This window comes from Narcine bancroftii, chromosome 1 (genome assembly GCF_036971445.1).
Source record: "Narcine bancroftii isolate sNarBan1 chromosome 1, sNarBan1.hap1, whole genome shotgun sequence".
NCBI classification, from domain to species: Eukaryota; Metazoa; Chordata; class Chondrichthyes; order Torpediniformes; family Narcinidae; genus Narcine; species Narcine bancroftii.
The window spans coordinates 138,074,464-138,092,065 of record NC_091469.1 but is presented as its reverse complement, the minus strand read 5'-3'; the positions used below and the strand labels follow the sequence as shown (position 1 = coordinate 138,092,065).

Sequence of the window (17,602 nt, the reverse complement as noted above, 5' to 3'; positions counted from 1 at the left end):
ATCCAAGTCTTTCTTAAATGACAAAATTAACCCTGCCTCCACCACCTTTCCTGGAAGTCCATTCCACACAGTAACCACTCTCTGAGTAAAGAAGTTCCCCCTCATGTTACTCCTAAACCTTTGCCTGTCAACTCTCAACCCATGACCTCTTGTATTCATCTCTCCTACTCTCAATGGGAAAAGCCTTTCCACATCAACTCTATCTATCCCTCTCATTATCTTAATCAAATCCCCTCTCAGCCTTTTACATTCCAAGGAATAAAGACCTAATTTGCTCAATATTTCCTTGTATTCCAGATGCTGAAACCCAGGCAACATTTTTGTAAATCTTCTCTGCACCCTCTCTGTCTTGTTAATATCCTTCCTATAAATCGGTGACCAGAACTGCACTCTAAATTTGGCCTCACCAATGCCTTGTACAGTTTCATCATTACTTCCCAACTCCTATATTCTATGCACTGATTAATATAGGCAAGCATACTAAGGGCCTTCTTCACCACCCTATCCACATGCGCTCCCACCTTCAGGGAACAATGCACTATTTTTTCTAGATCTTTCTGCTCCACTGCATTCTTCAATGCCCTCTAATTTACCACCTATGTCTTGCTTTGATTATTCTTTCCAAAATGAAGCACCTCACACTTATCAGCATTAATCTCCATCTGCCATCTTTCTGCCCACTCCTCTAAGCAGTTTTATCTTTGAAAACCCTCTTCATCATCCACAATTCCCCCTATTTTAGTATCATCTGCATATTTATTAATCCAATTTACCGTCCCATCCACCAGATCATTAATATATGTGACAAACAACAACGGTCCCAAAACTGAACCCTGAGGTACACCGCTTGTCACTGGCCTCCATCCTGACAAACAATTATCTACTACTACTCTCTGGCACCTTCCTTCCAGCCACTGTTGAATCCATTTGACTATCTCCAAATTAATACCCAAGGACTTAGCCTTCCTAATTAACCTCCCATGCGGAAACTTATTGAAGGGCTTACTGAAGTCCATATAGACAACATCCACTGCTCTACTCTCATCAACATTCCTAGTCACCTCTTCAAACAATTCAACAAGATTGGTCAAACATGACCTTCCACGCACAAATTCGTGTTGAGTGTCCCTGATCAGACCCTGTCTCTCCATATACTTATATATACTATCTCTAAGAACACTTCCCATCAATTTACCTACCACAGATGTCAAACTCACCGGCCAATAATTGCTAGGCTTGCTCCTCGAACCCTTTTTAAACAAAGGAACTACATGCGGAACACACCAATCCTTCGGCACTATACCCGTCTCTAATGACATTTGAAAAATCACTGCCAGAGCCTCCGCTATTTCCTTACTAACTTCTTTCAAGGTCCTGAGGAAAATCCTGTCAGGATCTGGAGACTTATCCACCTTTATATATTTCAAAAGCTCCAGTACTACCTCTTTCTTAATCACTATAGTCTCCATATTTACCCCCATTTGCTTCCTTTACCCTGCACAGTTCAATATCCTTCTCCTCAGTAAATACTGAGGAAAAGAAATTGTTCAAGACCTCCCCCATCTCTTTTGGCTCCACGCTCATTTGTCCTTTCTGATTCTCTATTGGACCAATTTTATCTCTCACTTTCCTTTTGCTATTTACATATTCGTAGAAATCTTTTGGATCTATTTCACCCTGCTTGCTATAGCCACTTTCTTTTAGCTTTTCTAATTTCTTTCTTAAGATTCTTTTTACATTCAATATGATGTAATAGTCCCTTGAACTGCACCACCTCCATTGCCAGCAGCACATTTGATGCATCTTCCACTCTCTGTGTAAATACCCTCTTACATCCCCCCTGTACTTATTCACAAGCACTTTGAATCTATGTCCACTAGTGCTAGCCATTTCAGCCCTGGGGGGGGAAAAAAGCCTCTGGCCATCCATACAAACTTGGTTAGCTATTGCTGCTACTGTAGCCCAGCAGAATAGATTGGCTCCCTATATTTGTGTAAGTTATAAGGAGATGTGGGAAATACTGAGGTTTCTTTCCCTGCAGCAAAGGAGGCTGAGAGATTATCCGAACGAGGTTTACAGTCATGAAGGGCATAGATAAAGTCAGTCTTTTCGAAAAGGGAGGAGAGTTTTAATTTTCTAAAAATTTTAAATCAAATTTAAATTTAGACATACTGCATGGTAACAGGCCTTTTAGGCCCACAAACCGGTGCCACCCAATTGACCTACAACACTATTACGTTATGAGCGGTGGGAGGAAACCAGAGCCCCTGAGGAAAACCCACACAAACATGGAGAGAATATTTAAACTCCTTAGTGACAGTGCTCTGTTTGAACCCCAGTCCAGATTGCTGGCGCTGTAACAGCATTGAGCTGACCAACTATTGCTAACTGTGCCATGCTTGTGGGCAGTAGTTCAAGGGGATGATTATAATGGGACAACTTTTTCACATTGAATTAGATCAGCATTAGGGAAAATAATTCGGAGAGTTATGGAGTGAATGGATTGCTACAAAAAGCTGGAATATTCTTGAGGGTTGAATGGCCTCTGTGTGTCACAATAATTCCATTTTCCTTTTGTTTCCACGTTGTTGAGAAGAGGAAGGAAACAACTAAGCAGAATAGAGGACAGCTGGCCTTAACACCTGTGTGTGGTGTGTTACAATGTGGGGGGGGGGGGGATGGGGGCGGTGGGGGGGGATGGGGGGCGGTGGGGGAGGGAAATAAAGGTTTTCAAGATTTTTACTGGCCAGTGTTTGAAAATCGATCCACAATTATCATCCCTTTAAATTTCCTTTGGATGAAGAAATGGAGAAGATTGTATCAAATTTGATAGGGCTTTTTCCACTGAAGTTACACGAGACACAAACCAAAGGGCTGGGTTAAGGGTGAAAGGCAAGGAATTTAGGGGGAACATTAGGGGGAAATTCTTCAAACAGAAAGTGGTGGTAGGGTGGAATGAGCTGCCAGCTGAACTGGTGATGCAGGCTCATTTTTAAAATTTAAGAAAAATTGGCACAGCTGCATGGATGGGAGGGGTATGGAAGGCTATGGACTGGTCAGTGGGACTAGGCAGAATAATAGCCCAGCACAGAGAAGAAAGGTCAAAGGGTCTCTTTTCTGTGCTGAAATGTTCTATGTCAGGGAAAAGAATAATATCAAAGATGCAAAATATTTCAAAGTTCTCCTTGGAATATTAAAGCTTTCTTAATTTAATTTTCCAATAGCCCATTGGAATTTAAACTTATTTCATCTTGACTAAGATTTAAATGTTGCCCATCCAAAATGTATCTTTAATATTTGGTCCCATATCAATAAACAGCTCACATAATGTCTGTTAAGGATTTCTATTATTGGTGATATCTCTCAGTTATACTGATGTAACATCAATTACTTCAAAGGACAAAAGTTGTATAGAAACTTATAGGCTTTTATTATAATCTGGTCGACTCTCCTGGACTGAGGATGGAGATGTGGCACAGTTGCCTTTATTTAGGGGTCTGTGCGAGGAACCACAGACACAGTCAGCAAGAGGCGTGTCCAGATGAACTATAACAAGTACTAACACAGCCAAAACATGTATACAGTGGTTTACTATATATAACATAACATAACATAACATAACAATTACAGCATGGAAACAGGCCATTAGGCCCTTCTAGTCCGCACCGAACCAAACACCCCTTTCTAGTCCCACCTCCCTGCACAATGCCCATAACCCTCCATCTTCTTCTCATCCATAGACCTGTCCAACCTTTTCTTAAATAATACAATTGACTCCGCCGCCACTATTTCTCCCAGAAGATCATTCCACACGGCTACCACTCTCTGAGTAAAGAAGTTCCCCCTCATGTTACCTCTAAACCTCTGCCCCTTAATTCTTAACTCATGTCCTCTTGTTTTAATCTTTCCTCCTCTTAACGGAGGAATACCTAAATCAGTGTTCTATTATAATAAACTCTGCAATTTATTCTGATAACTGGCACTAAATATGCAGGAATATTAAATATATTGTTGAACAATGCCTGATTCTATGGTAGGTTTCCTTGATGTTTGTTTATTTTGAGGAGATAGGGTGATATAAGTATTTTCTCCAAACTGTGTCTGGTCAACAGTCAAATGTTTTGAAGGGTCAGAAGTCATGGACAGTCCAGACCTTTGGGAGACTAAAATTGTTTAAGCACTGCATCACCACTGACATGGTAGCTTTTTAATTCCAGTTTTATTTATTTGTATTTAAACTCTCTGGCTGCCACAAAGGGATTTCAACTCTTGTATACAGATCAATACACTTGGCCTCTGGGTACTAATTGAACAACTTAACTACTGATCTATCATTTTTCCTCCAACCATAGTACAGAAATATTACAAATATATGCTACTTCAGGATCTACCCATCAATCTTCTAGGTCTAAAATGTCCTAACAATCTAAAAGAAGGTTTTCCATTCAAGAATTGGTCCAGAAACTCAAGCCTCCAAATTCATGATGTCTTCTGCTCAGTACAGAACATGCTACAAAATGGATTGCTACAAAAAGCTGGAATAGTCTTGAGGGTTGAATGGCCTCTGTGTGTCACAATAATTTTGTTAACTTTCTGTTTAATGGATTATACCTGGATCCTGTCTTCTCTTCAAGATACAATGGAAATATTTCAAAGAAACACAAGGGTGTTCTGGCCAATACTTATCCCATAACAAATATCATAAAGCACTGAAAAGGACCCTGTGGCTCATTGAGTCCATGATAAATATAAAGCACTCAGGTGTACTAATTCCTTCTCATTCTCCCCATTTGTCTATTAACTTGCTACAGATAAACTAGTCATTATGCAAACAACTTTAGGGCAGGATCACAGTGGGTTTGTTCTGTAAAAATCTGGCTCCTCCACTTCCCATGTTTTCACAGTAACCACTGCCCTGCCCCAAACAGTCCTTTCAAGTGAAGCAATGCTTCACTTGTCCATTCGTGGGAGTGATCTATTGCTCCCTTTGTGGCCTTCTCTACATTGGAAGGACTGAACACAGATTGGGAGATCGCTTCAATGAGCACCTTCGCTCTGTCTGCATCAGTGACAAGGATTTCCCAGTGACCAACCATTTCAATTCTGCATCCCACTCACATTTCTGTACATGGCCTCATGTCCAATCCCACCAAGACTACCAGCAAATTGGAGAAACAACGCTCTCCAACCAGATGGCATTAACATCGACATCTCTGGTCTCTGCTAACCTAACCTCCATTCTCTTTTCCCTTTGTCTTCTTACCTTTAGTTCTCCACACCCTTCCCCCTCTATTCACAGAGCCACCCCTCCTTGCTGCTGTGCCTTCCCTCCCTTATCCAACTTTACCTCCTGCCTTTGTGTCTGCGCTCCTTCCCCCACCACCATTTTGTTTGGGTGCCTGCCGACATTTTTCTATACCTTGATGTAGGAATCAAACCCAAACTGTTGGTTATGTATCTTTATCTTTGCTATATAAAGTACATTGTTTGACCTTCTGAGTTTCTCCAGCATTATAGGTTTTTTTTACTTCAACCACGGTGTCTGCAAAACTTTTGTTTTATTTTTAATCTCTTTTTCTTGACTCTCCTGTTATTATTTTTCTGCCTTCATCCTCACTGCACTCAGGCCTTTCCCACCCTCCAACTATGACTGCTTGCTCTCTCCCCAGTGAGGCTGGCATTCCCATAGGCCACATGAATCTCGTGAATCACGGGATAAAAAGTGTGTCGATCTTGAATTGACTCATTGAACATATAGATGGATAACTCCAAAGATGCATTATCTTCTGGGAGAAGAAAATTCTCCAACCTTCTGAGTTGAATGGCTGCTCATTTATTCGAGGACTTATCACTGAACCCTTTTTTAATGAACATGAAAATTCAGTTAAACTAGAACTGTAAGATGAAGCAAGCTAATGATGGTCACAAAATTGTCCAAAAAAATGTTCGCTTTCAGTCTTTATAGGATAATTTACCAGACTGCAAAGGATGGTAAATTGTGACTCTGAACCATCAAATGTGCTTGATTCTTAAACTGGTTGAAGCTGTCAGTTGAACTGTTATCACCACTTATGCTTATATAGAATAAGGCCACTCAGCCCTCAGGTTCATGTTTACTCCCAGCAGAGCAATCCAGCAGTCCCATTTTCCTTCCCCCTTATTTCCCTGCACTGCTGTAACATATTCTCGCTCACATGCTCATCAAATCCCTGTTGTTGTTTTGTTTTTGTCTCCCCACCACCAATTTGGAAGGTGGTCAGAAATGAGAGCACAGCAATAATCCACATTGTCAAAGGTGAACAAGCAATCTCCACACAGGCAACATCAGAGTTCAGGTGATGCCAGCTACCTTTCATGGATGTTGTTCCAGTATAGAAAGGCATGGTTAGTGCAAAGCTATTCCAGCACCAGCGAACCAGAATCAAATCGAGCACTGTCTTTCACAGGTTTTTACATTCTCGCCATGCCTATGTGGATTTCCATTGGGTGCTGTGGTTTCCTGCCATCTTCAAAAACGTATGGGGGTTGGAGGTTAATTGATGTATTTGGTTGGAATGGGCTCATGGGTAGGGAAGGGCCTGTTGCCGAGATGTATCTGTAAATTTAAAATGTTTATAAAATATGCAGTAAAAGGTAATACCAGTCAACCTACCATTATTTAATGCAAATGAATTTGGAAAGGATAGTCGGATGTAGTACTTTTGATCTTTCAAAGTTTTCTTCACAAACATGTCCAACTCGAGATAGTTCATACTGTGGATTCATCAAACAACAGCTTGATTCTCAGATTCAAAGCTTATGGTCAATGTGGCCCGACCCTTCCATCATAAACCTGAGGTAATCCTGTCATTCATAGAACCGTAAGTCCGTAGAATATTATAGCACAGAAACAGGCCGCTTCAGCACTTTTAGTCTGTGCCAAGTTACTCAATCGATTCTTCCTCTTCCCCTGAACTCCATGACCAACCCTACTGTGGAATTACAGTGGTTCAAGAACACTACATGCCTTTCCTTCTCAAGGGCAATTAGGGGCATGCAATAAATGCTGACTTTGGCAGTAATTTGCAAAGACTGAAAAAAATTATAAATAAAACTTGAGAGAACATCTTTCTGTATTTTATGTGGAAGGTAATGGATTTATGTTATCTTAATGTTCTGCCACAGGAGCACAGATTTTAAATATTTAGCAGGTATCCGATTACAAATTGAGATGGAAGATAATTTATTTCTGTGTACATCATAAAATATTACATTAAAACACTGAGAAATCTAATATCACCTTTTATCCTACAGTCACTGATTGTGCATTTCCCATCTCAAATCTAGGTCCAAAGTTAAGCACAAGACAATTTTTAACTTTCATGAAGATATTAGCTGACAACATTCAGCATTGGTGATTGTGGGAATGGGTTAACCAGAAGTTTTAATTAAACAACTACTCAAAATCTGCACACTGAAATACTGGAGGAACTCGGCCAGCCTTCCTGGAAGAAGGGCTCTGGCCTGAAACTTCAACCCAAAGCAGCCTGTGATAGTACAGGATAGTATCACCAATGTATATATTTATACAAATAGTAGGGATTGGTTGAGAGCCGTAGCCACGCCTACTGGCAGGTCATAAAGGGCTGCACCTAACCAGACCCAGGTCAGTCTGGACTGGTCGACCTCGATGTACTACGCTCCAGTCTTTTGCTAATAAAAGCCTTGGTTTGAGTCAACAAGTCTTTGAGTCATTCGACGAGCTACACAGCCTTTGTCTCCTATGGAGAAAGACCTGCTGAGTTCCTCCAGGATTCCTGTGTGTTTTTACTACTGTTATGAGCCCAAAGGACCCCAAAACCCTTCAGCAATAGACATTCAGCAAGACAAGTGATTTTCAAAACAAAAGTTATTTTTAATCAACTTTAGACAGGAAAATAGAACCAAACTTTAACTTATCTCTATACTTAACTAACCCAAATTAATCCCCTTCTAATTCTAAGCGCACGTGTATATAATGTGTGTGTAAATTTAAGAAAAGTTCTTTGGTTCAATCTCACTTCTCCCTCTTCCAAGTTCTCTGGATGCAGGCACTTCTTATACTGTGCACAGAATTTTACATGTATAAAGTTCTCCAGGCTTTGGTGCTCGAAAGGTAAAGGCTTACCGCTCAGGAAGGTTCTTGTAGGGTTTGCAGAGAGAGATTTGTTGTTCCAGGATTTCTACAACTTAGGTACCACCATTAGTCACTTCAGGGTCTCGTGGTTGAAACTTGCTCCATCAGGGTTTTCCAGATGGTAACTTCCTTCTTTCAGGCCACCACAGAGTTCCTTTCTGTTCCACTTATTCCAAGAGAAACATCAGACAGATAGCACTTCCATCCATCCACTGCTCTGGAGCTTCTCATCAGTTTCAACCAGCTTATCCTGGCTTACACTGTTCAGCTGCTTTCAGTGCCACCCACACCAGCTGAGAGAACTTGTTTCCACTTCATCTCTCTCTATCTTTCTTCAACTTCCAACTGCCATTTGACTCTCTCACTTGCAGACCCCCCACCTTCTTCAGCAAACAACAGGAGTTAGTCTCCTGGTCAAGCTGTTGCCTTAAGTAAACAAAATCCAGGAGTGACCTTTCTGTCCAAAACTCTGTCAAAACCCTTGAAAAGAGCTTCCAACAGCCAGAATGTCTCCAGTCCATTCAATTCATGACATCATTTCAATTAGCACCTACTTGTGTAATGTGCATCACATTCTCCAGAGATCCTGCAATGTTATTGAATATGAACTCTTCCGTCTTTCAAATAAGATCTGTTTTAAAATGTGTGTGTAACCTACTAATCTTACCAAAATCTCCCCAATATTTATCCATTGCACTACAATCACCACATCTTCAGATTTTCTTTTTTACTCAAAATCTGCAACTCTCTGAGAAGAAACTATGTTTTATCTCAATCCTAAACAAACATCACTTTGTAAACACAAGATCCTTAAGCAAACAGTGAGAAGCTGGGTGGGACTCTGAGTCAGGCAAAATTCCTGGAGAGAAATGGTCAGTCTGTGTTTTTGGTTGGAACACCTTTCAAGTAGGAAGGGGAGACAAAGCATAAGAAAAGAAGTGGGGTGGGCAAAGAAGACACCAAGAGATGAAATAATACTGGACAAATGAAGGTGGGAAAGCTGGAGTGACTTTATTTTGTGGGGGGGAGGTGGTTACGATATAAAGTGAGAGCAGGAGCAGGTAAAGGACAGAGGGTAACAGTGGAACTGGATCAGGGTGATAAGGTGACATTTGGGGAATGTGAGTGCTGTTTAAGCTCCTCAGGTATAATATTACATTCCTAATAAACTAAGACAATGCCTCTTCATTTAAAATTCACCCACCGTGAATTACATCAATCTGTGAAGTGCATCTTCATTCCTCCTTTCAGAATCTATGCCACTTCCTCTAATGTTCATGAGAAACAGTTAGTTACATTATAGGAGACCTTATAGAAGTCTGTGCTGGGTTAATATGAGACAGCAAAGCAGATGGTATCTGGAATTCAAACAATTGGCAACCTCAAGCAACCAGCAAAAATATCAAGGATTTTTTTTTTAATTAAAATAAGCAAGAATAAAATAACATACAAAAATGCATAAGTTTAAAATCTGAAGTGAAGATGGGAGCAAATATTCAGCCAGCCTTGGTCGTGCTTTGCTCATAGCAGCTGTTTGAATTAAAGTTGTGTTTGAATAAACTGAAGACCCTCAGGATGAAGAGCTGGTTGATGCTGTTTGCTGTTGGGATGACTATTAAATTTTCTCCTTATCTCTGCTATGGTAAGAGTTGCCCCAGTCAGAGGCTTTATCTGTAAACTTGGGGGGAGGGTTAATCATCTTGAATGTTATTGTTCATTTCGCGGGTGGTTAAGTGGAGGGGGAAGAAGCTGCAGATGCAGTGACCGTCAAATGTTTTTAAAGAATATGACTGAAAATAAAATGCTCTAATGTTTATATATTCATGCAAGTGAAATTTGTTCAGTGTAAGTACAGTTTTGACTTGTGTCTTTTAAGCTGTTTGGTATTGCAAAAGTCTCAAGAGGCCAGAAAATTCACTTATCTGGCATCTACCAATTGCCATAGGTGCCAGATACAAGGGGTTTTATGGTAGTAATTCAGTTTTCCTTACTTTTTTGGTCTTATCCCATGCTTCACTGATCCAACTCTGAAAGATATAATTAAATCTGTCACCACTTTAACCCAGCACGGTATTGCAGAGTGTAATTGTTCCTTTTACAGAAAAAAAAAGTTTTCCTCACCTTATTAACATACAGCAAATTAATTTGGAATATTACAGCTTCCCTCTCTGTTCGAATCAAAGCACCATCTTAAAACGGATCTTGAATGCAAATGATCAATTGAAAACCAAACCCTGTTTGTAAGCTATTATTTCACACCAAAGTCACAATTTTCAGTGATTTTAATTCATGTGGATTGCCAATGTCCTTAAAGGGGATTATTTAAAATTTTCTGTCCTCTGTCAAACTCTAATTAATGCCTTTAGCTACATGTGGGATGAACAAGTATGATTGTATCTTTTGTGTCTCAATTTCCAAGTCTCCTGAGAAATTCTGATACTACCAACACCTTCAGAATGAAAGCAGCACATGAAGAAAATTGTGCCATTTTCTTATTTTTATCCTTAGCTCAAAGTAGTGGTAATGACTTCTGTTAAGTAGTAGGTCTAATCATTTAAAAGCAATTGAATAAATGAGAATGTGTTAAAAATCATTTCCCACCTTTTTGTTTTATTCCTGCAGATTCCTTTTAACCTTGCACTGAACTGAATGGTTCAATTTTTAAAATGCTCATTGAATGTCCTGCAGAGACGATCTGCACAGCCAGGTTCTGCCAGTGATGAATTACAAGTTTACGAAAGTTCATTGCAAAAACATTCCTCCTTAAATGTATTTGAATAAATGTATCCCATTAGGCCTCGCCCAAATCTCCTTCATTTTCACAGTTAAGCCCATAATTTTCATTGTTAAGTCAAAATGCTTCTGTAGCTGATGAATAGATTCTGGACCTTACTGAGTTTCAGCGCTTGTCTGTGGTGCAGATATACTGTGAGGTAGATTGATGTGCTATCAGATGTTCCAAAAGCGGAGGGAGCCTCATTACAAGTTGTTTCTGGAGAAGTCACTGGAGGCCTAGCCTCACTTTTCCTTTCCTCATCATAGCTTGGACACTGATGCGATGTGGCTGTCACTTGTTGACAGTTTTGAGCTGCCATCCTACTGCCATATTTACTGTTTGACAGACTAGCAGCTGGGAACTGGTCCAATAGCTTGGGGCATCTGCAATGCAACAATTAGCCCAATTCAAGAATTATTCACGGGGAAATGGTGCTTTTTGAAATCTCTCACCTCAATTGCTGCAGGCCTTAAACCCCATGTCATTAAGAATAATCTCCACTTGCTCCATTTGTTTGGATTTGTTCTCTGGCTGGAGGAAGGATGAAGTCAGTACTAATGGCTGAATGACTATAAAGGACACAAAGAAACTAAATTTGTTCACATTTTAACTCATAAAGCTTAGCTGTCTGCATCAATTACGGTGATGAATATCACCTTAATATGTGTTGCACATGAATGTAGCCCCTTGTTGATACATCTCATTGATTGTATTTGTAAATTTAAAAGTGACTGATTAGTGGAAATCTATTGAATCATTTCATGCACAGTTGGACAACTTGGCATAGATACAAATAGTTTTTTTTCTCTCTCTCTCAATTAGAGCACTCCCCAAGGATGATATTGATTCTTAAATGCAGAAAAGCCACCATAAATTGGAAAAGATGAATGAGAACAGTGGATTAATTTCATAACATACGAAACTTTAGGAAAAGTCATTTTGAAGAAATGATCCCCTGTTTTACAATGCTAATTTATTGATCTGTGAATAATATGGAAAGGAAATTTATTTTACCTATTAATTCTCGGGCTAATCTCATCTGGCATTGTGCATTCAGTTTGATATTAGGAACACCATCAACAATGGAGACCATTCACTGCCCTTTCCTTATGGCCATGAACTTGATGGGAGCATTTTAGAACCAGATGACAATTAAAGCCATCACTGTGTGTCTGGGATCACATATAGGTTGAGATAGGATAGAGACCACCAGCTTTCTTACCTGAAGGACTTGGTGGACAAGATGAGTTTTTATAGCAATTTAATCTTCACGTCCGGGTCACCAAATTGTCGGACTCTGGCTTTACCTTACTCTTAATTTAGACTATGTGTGGTCTGAGTCCAGCGTGTTCTTTGAATGAAGTGATAGGAGAAGGTATTCGGTTCAACAGTCAATTTATTACACAGCACAAGAATAAAGCTTAACAGAGCTCTGGATCAGTCGTTAGTTCATAGGTCACCTGCACAGTGAGCTATTCCCCAAGACTGACCTCGACTGCCCAGTCTCTACAGTTTATATAGCTCAACCTTATCATACAGAACAAAAGTTGGCTTCCTTTGCTAGATCTCATTATCATACAGAACAAAAGTTGGACTGCCTAAAGAAATCTCTTGGTGCCTGCCACATTGGCCACCGCCAGTAGGCTGATATCGCCTCAAACCGTGCATCTTGGCGCCTCACAGTTTGGCGGGCAGCAACCTCCTTTGAAGAAGACCGCAGAGCCCACCTCACTGACAAAAGGCAAAGGAGGAAAAACCCAACACCCAACCCCAACCCACCAATTTTCCCCTGCAACCGCTGCAATCGTGTCTGCCTGTCCCGCATCGGACTTGTCAGCCACAAATGAGCCTGCAGCTGACGTGGACATTTACCCCCTCCATAAATCTTCGTCCGCAAAGCCAAGCCAAAGAAGAAGAAGAAGAAAGAGAAAGAAGAAGAATCTTTCGTGGACATGATAATTTACAAGGGTTCCTAACTGAAGATTTACTTAATTTCCAAACAAAGACCTAGGTCGTATGGAGGAATTGAAACCCATTTCTCGAGATCAGTATTCCAATCCCCTCACCTGCTGACATTTCAAATCAATGTTTCTGACAGTGGCAATTAGGATGAAAAATGAGCTAGCCACGGCTGATGGCTCAAAGATAGTGACATGAGGAAGTTCTGGGTAAGAACATTGCACACACCAGCAGGTTTTAGATTTCTAAACATTTGCAGAGGTACACAATCAGTTCAAGGTCAAATGACCATCTGTCCAAACAGAATTTACATTAACATGGAAATTATGGCCTCAACGATGAACTATCCAAATTGCCCTCTGTGCACATGACATCTGGAAATAGCTTCCAAAACAACCAAATTTCAATCTCCTGAGGTCCGATCATTGCTTCGGAGCTCAAAGTGACACTTTAGCAGTGAGACCAGGAACTTGAAAACCACGCTGTCACTTAAAATCACAGTGGCAATAAGAAGCTTGGGTTATGTTGAAATGGTCCAGTTTTTAGTCATACGACATGTAACAGGCCCTTTCAGCCCACGATGCCCAAATGCTTCCATTTGACCTACACTCTGATATGTTTTTGAACAGTAGGAGGAAATCTGAGCACCCTGGAGGAAACCCACGCAGACATGGGGAGAATGTACAAACTCTTTACAGACAGCGTGGAATTCGAACCCCGGTCCCGGTCTTTGGCGCTATAACAGCATGGTACTAACTACTATGCTCATTGTACTGCTTTTTCTCCACAAATCCAGACTGATATGTTATAGAAATTAGAGATCTGCTGCTCCTATTGTCATATTTGGATATTGGCAGAACTTCAAGTTTAAAAGAAAAAAGATCTATGTTTCACGAGCTGCAAAGAAGGATGAATGTTATGGCTAGAGTGTGGATTTTCAGCATTTCCCCAATTTTATTTAAAAATCAATCACTTTGTTAAAATATAATACAACACAGTTAGTGTAGTGGTTAGGGCAATGCTATTACATCCTGGTTTTGAGTCCACTAATATATGTAAGATCTATGTACAGTAAATCCTTTGCTGCAAGGAGTCGGATTGACCAACTCCTCATAAACTGTATGGATGGGATGCTTGTTTGCTTCTGACTTGAAGTTTTTAAAATCTCCGCTAATCAAATCTACCCTTGGATTGGCCTTACAGAGTGTAAACCACGAGACTATGAAGCAGAATCGTTCACCCATTGTAAAATGGGAATGTAAAATATAAATACCTTTTAGACAAATTAATTTTAATTTTCACCAATAATAAATTTTTGGAGAAAAGATGGAATTTATTTCAGTAATTTAGTGGTTGCTTGTTGGCAGTTATGACTGACCAAATGAATAAACATTTCTCTTACTCCTGAATAGATAGATATCACATCGTTATATCTCCACACTTAAGGCTGTGTCTCTTATCAGGTGAATGTTGGACCACAACATAGTGTGTAGAATGTTTATTCTTTGTTCTACAGGGTAGGTGTTATGGTAACCTGATTTTCAACTTGGTACAGCGCCTAACCTTTTATGTGTGACATTATTGACCAAAAAAAAGTGCCAGGTTTTGGAGGTTGCCAGTTTTTGGAATTCCAGATAAAAGATTAGGCATCTGTAATTCCAGAAATTGCCATATATTATACTGAATAAAAACCTCACCTGCTTTTGCCTCCTGATGATGCTTATTGCAAAATCCTTAGTCTTGATTGCTCCACTGAGGTTAGTTGTTACACCTTATATTTAGCAATAGAATTGAGAGATCAGTGTATATGTTAGATTTCAATGTTTTTTTTTAATGTTTTTTTTAATTCAGGAATAAAATCCTCTGCCACATTCTATGAAGAACCTCCGATTGACAGCATGCAACTCCATATTTCTGCTCAACTTAACATGCTGTGAGTAAAAAAAACAGCAGTAAATCAATACTTGTCATTGTTTTTTCTTCACAAAGCACCAAAAATAAATTGAGCTCAGATCTTTTAAAATGATAAAAATCTTTTTTTTCCAATTTCTATGCATTGGATGAATAATACATCGTTGGTCGAGCTATCACTTGTTGTCCTTAGGAAGGTGGCTTTGACCTGTTTCCTTGCGAAATAGACAGTGGTTATTTCGGCCCATCAAGTCTATACTGGCTCAAAGAGGAACCCCTTCCTGTCAAATTCCCCTAATTCTCATCTACTCGCCTCAGATTCTATCAATGAATTGCACATTTGGGGGAAGTTTCTGTTGCCAACTAACCCACCCACACAGTCATCTTTGGGATGTGTGTTGAAACTGGAGCACCCTCGGGAAACCCATTGGGTCAGAGAGTGAATGTGCAAATTTCACGCAGATAAGGTCAGGATTAAACCTGGGTTAGTTAAGCAGTGACGCACTCAATTGCGCATTGTGAACTTGAACCTGTGGCTGTTAGTGCAGTGAACTTGTTGCCACAGTGCTGTGGACAAAGTGCTCTAAAACCTTGAACATATGGGATTAAAGGAATGGTGATATATTTTTAATTAGTATACCCATAACTTAGTGAAAAACATTGAGTTGTTTGTAATAAAAACAATGCTGGACAAACTCAGCAGGTCACACAGCCTTCTTTATGTAGCAAAGATAAAGATAAATAACCAACAATTTATGGTTGAGCCCTTCATTGAGGTGTGAGCAAAGTGGAGGCAATAAAATGGCGGGGGCAAAGGTGCAGGGGGTGAAACACAAGACCAGAGGCAAGCAGTAATATGTGGATAACGGAGGGTGGGCACAACAGCAAATGGGGGAAGGAGGGATGGCTCTGTGAATGTAGAAGGAAAAAGGTGTGTTATGAGCCCAGAGGACCCCAAAGCCCAGCAGCAATAGATATTCACCAAGACAAATGGTTACTTAAACAAAAGTTGTTTTTAATTATCTTTAAACATGAAAACAGAATCAAACTTTATCTTAACCCCCTTCTAATTCTAAGCACACGTGTGTATGGAATGTATGTGTACATTCAGAAAAGTTCTTTGGTTCACAGTCCAATCTCACTTCTCATTCCTCCAAGTCCACTGGTTGCAGGCAATTCTTAGACTGTGCACGGAATTTAACATTTATAAAGTTCACCAGGCTTTGGTGCTTGAAAGGTAAATGGTTACCGTTCAGGAAGGTTTTCAGAGAGAGATTTGTTATATGCTGGACATCCACAACTGATTCCTTTTTAATCAGCCACTTCAGTGTCTAGCCGAAGGAACTTTCCCCCTCAGGGTTCTCCAGATGATAGCCTCATTCTTGTAGGTCACCATAGATGTCCTTTTAGTTTCTCTTATTTCAAGTGAAACATTGGACAGCCAGTCCTCTCTTCTTGCATGAATCTCAAGGACTTTGACCAGGCTGATCTAAGCACTCACAACCCATCTTCCAAATGGGGTTTTCCACAAGCTTGCCAGCTTGTCCTGTTCCAGTCCCAACAGTTGTTGCTGAACTGATCTCTCTCTCTCTCTTTCTCTCTCTCTCTCTCTCTCTTTCTCTCTCTCTCTCTCTCTCACTCACTCTCTCTCTCTCCCACAGAGTGAAAACATGTTTGATTCTCTCTGTTTGCAAAACCACATGAGCCTCCTAGAACAGCAAGTTCCATTCCAGACAATCTGTGGATCTGACAAGTTATTTCATCTGTTGCACTTTTGTAAACAACAATCCATTAATGAAGTCTCTTGGGCACTCTCCAAACATATCTATATACAATACAAACACAGCATAATCTGTCACAGGTGGAGAGCTGGATGAAAGGAAACAGAGGGATAGGGAAGAAAGGTGGAGCTGGGAGTAGTTTAGGAGAAACTGGAAATGTTAATGTTAATACCATCGAGGTGGAGAGAGTTCAGATAAAATATTTTGATTTTGCTCCTCCAATTTTCAGGTGGTCTTGCTTTAGTAGTGCATGATGCCATGAATAGACTGGTCAGCATGGGATTGGGGCGCAGAATTAAAATGGTTGGCCACTAGGAGATCCCTCTCATTGATGCAGTGGTCAGTGAAGCAACCTCCCAGACTGTGTCCAGTAGAGAAGGCCACAACTGGAACACTGGTTGTAGTAGATGGCAACTGCAGATTCACAAGTGAAATGTTGCTATATTTGGGGTTCTGAAAGGTGGTTATGGACAAAGTGTGGGCACAAGTGCGGCACTTCTTGTGGTCATAGGTGAAGGTGCCAAGGAGGTAATTTGTAGGAAGGGATGAGCGGATGAGGGAATCATGGAGGGAACGGTCTCTATGGAAGGCGGAGAGGGGAGAAGTGGAGAAGATGTGGAGTTGCTTGTGTTCCTCAACATCTACTGTCCTTTTTTCCTTCTCAGCATTGAAGGTTCAGGATTGCATTTCCTTCCTTTAGGGGGTCCTGATATGAAGGACAATCTAGGGAAAGGGGTCACTGTTTAAAATGAGGGAAGGCTGCATGACCTGCTGACTTTATCTAGCGGATTTGTGCACTGCACTAGACCCCAGCATCTACAGATTTATTGATTACCTTAAAATACGGGGTCTCCCTATTGAGACAGATAGAGATGAAAGTTGTCTTTGCAGAAGGTCCTGAGTCTTTGGAGCTCTTTTCTACTAAGGGACAGTGAAAGCAGATTCAATGAAGGCAGAGTCATCAGTAAGGAAGTAAAAAATTGCCACAGGTAGACAGGAAGATGGAAGGGAATGCTTGGA

At 40.4% G+C, this 17,602-nt stretch overlaps 1 protein-coding gene across 10 annotated transcripts in view; it reads left to right on the top strand.

The window, feature by feature from the left end:
* Positions 1-17,602, top strand: part of LOC138764513 (teneurin-3) — a 4,541,667-nt gene that overhangs the window by 708,661 nt on the left and 3,815,404 nt on the right. For all 10 annotated transcript variants that reach the window (XM_069940598.1, XM_069940580.1, XM_069940589.1 and 7 more), the window contains one exon: positions 14,742-14,823. The gene's annotated coding sequence lies outside the window, so the exon portion shown is untranslated. The remainder of the gene's footprint in view (positions 1-14,741; positions 14,824-17,602) is intronic.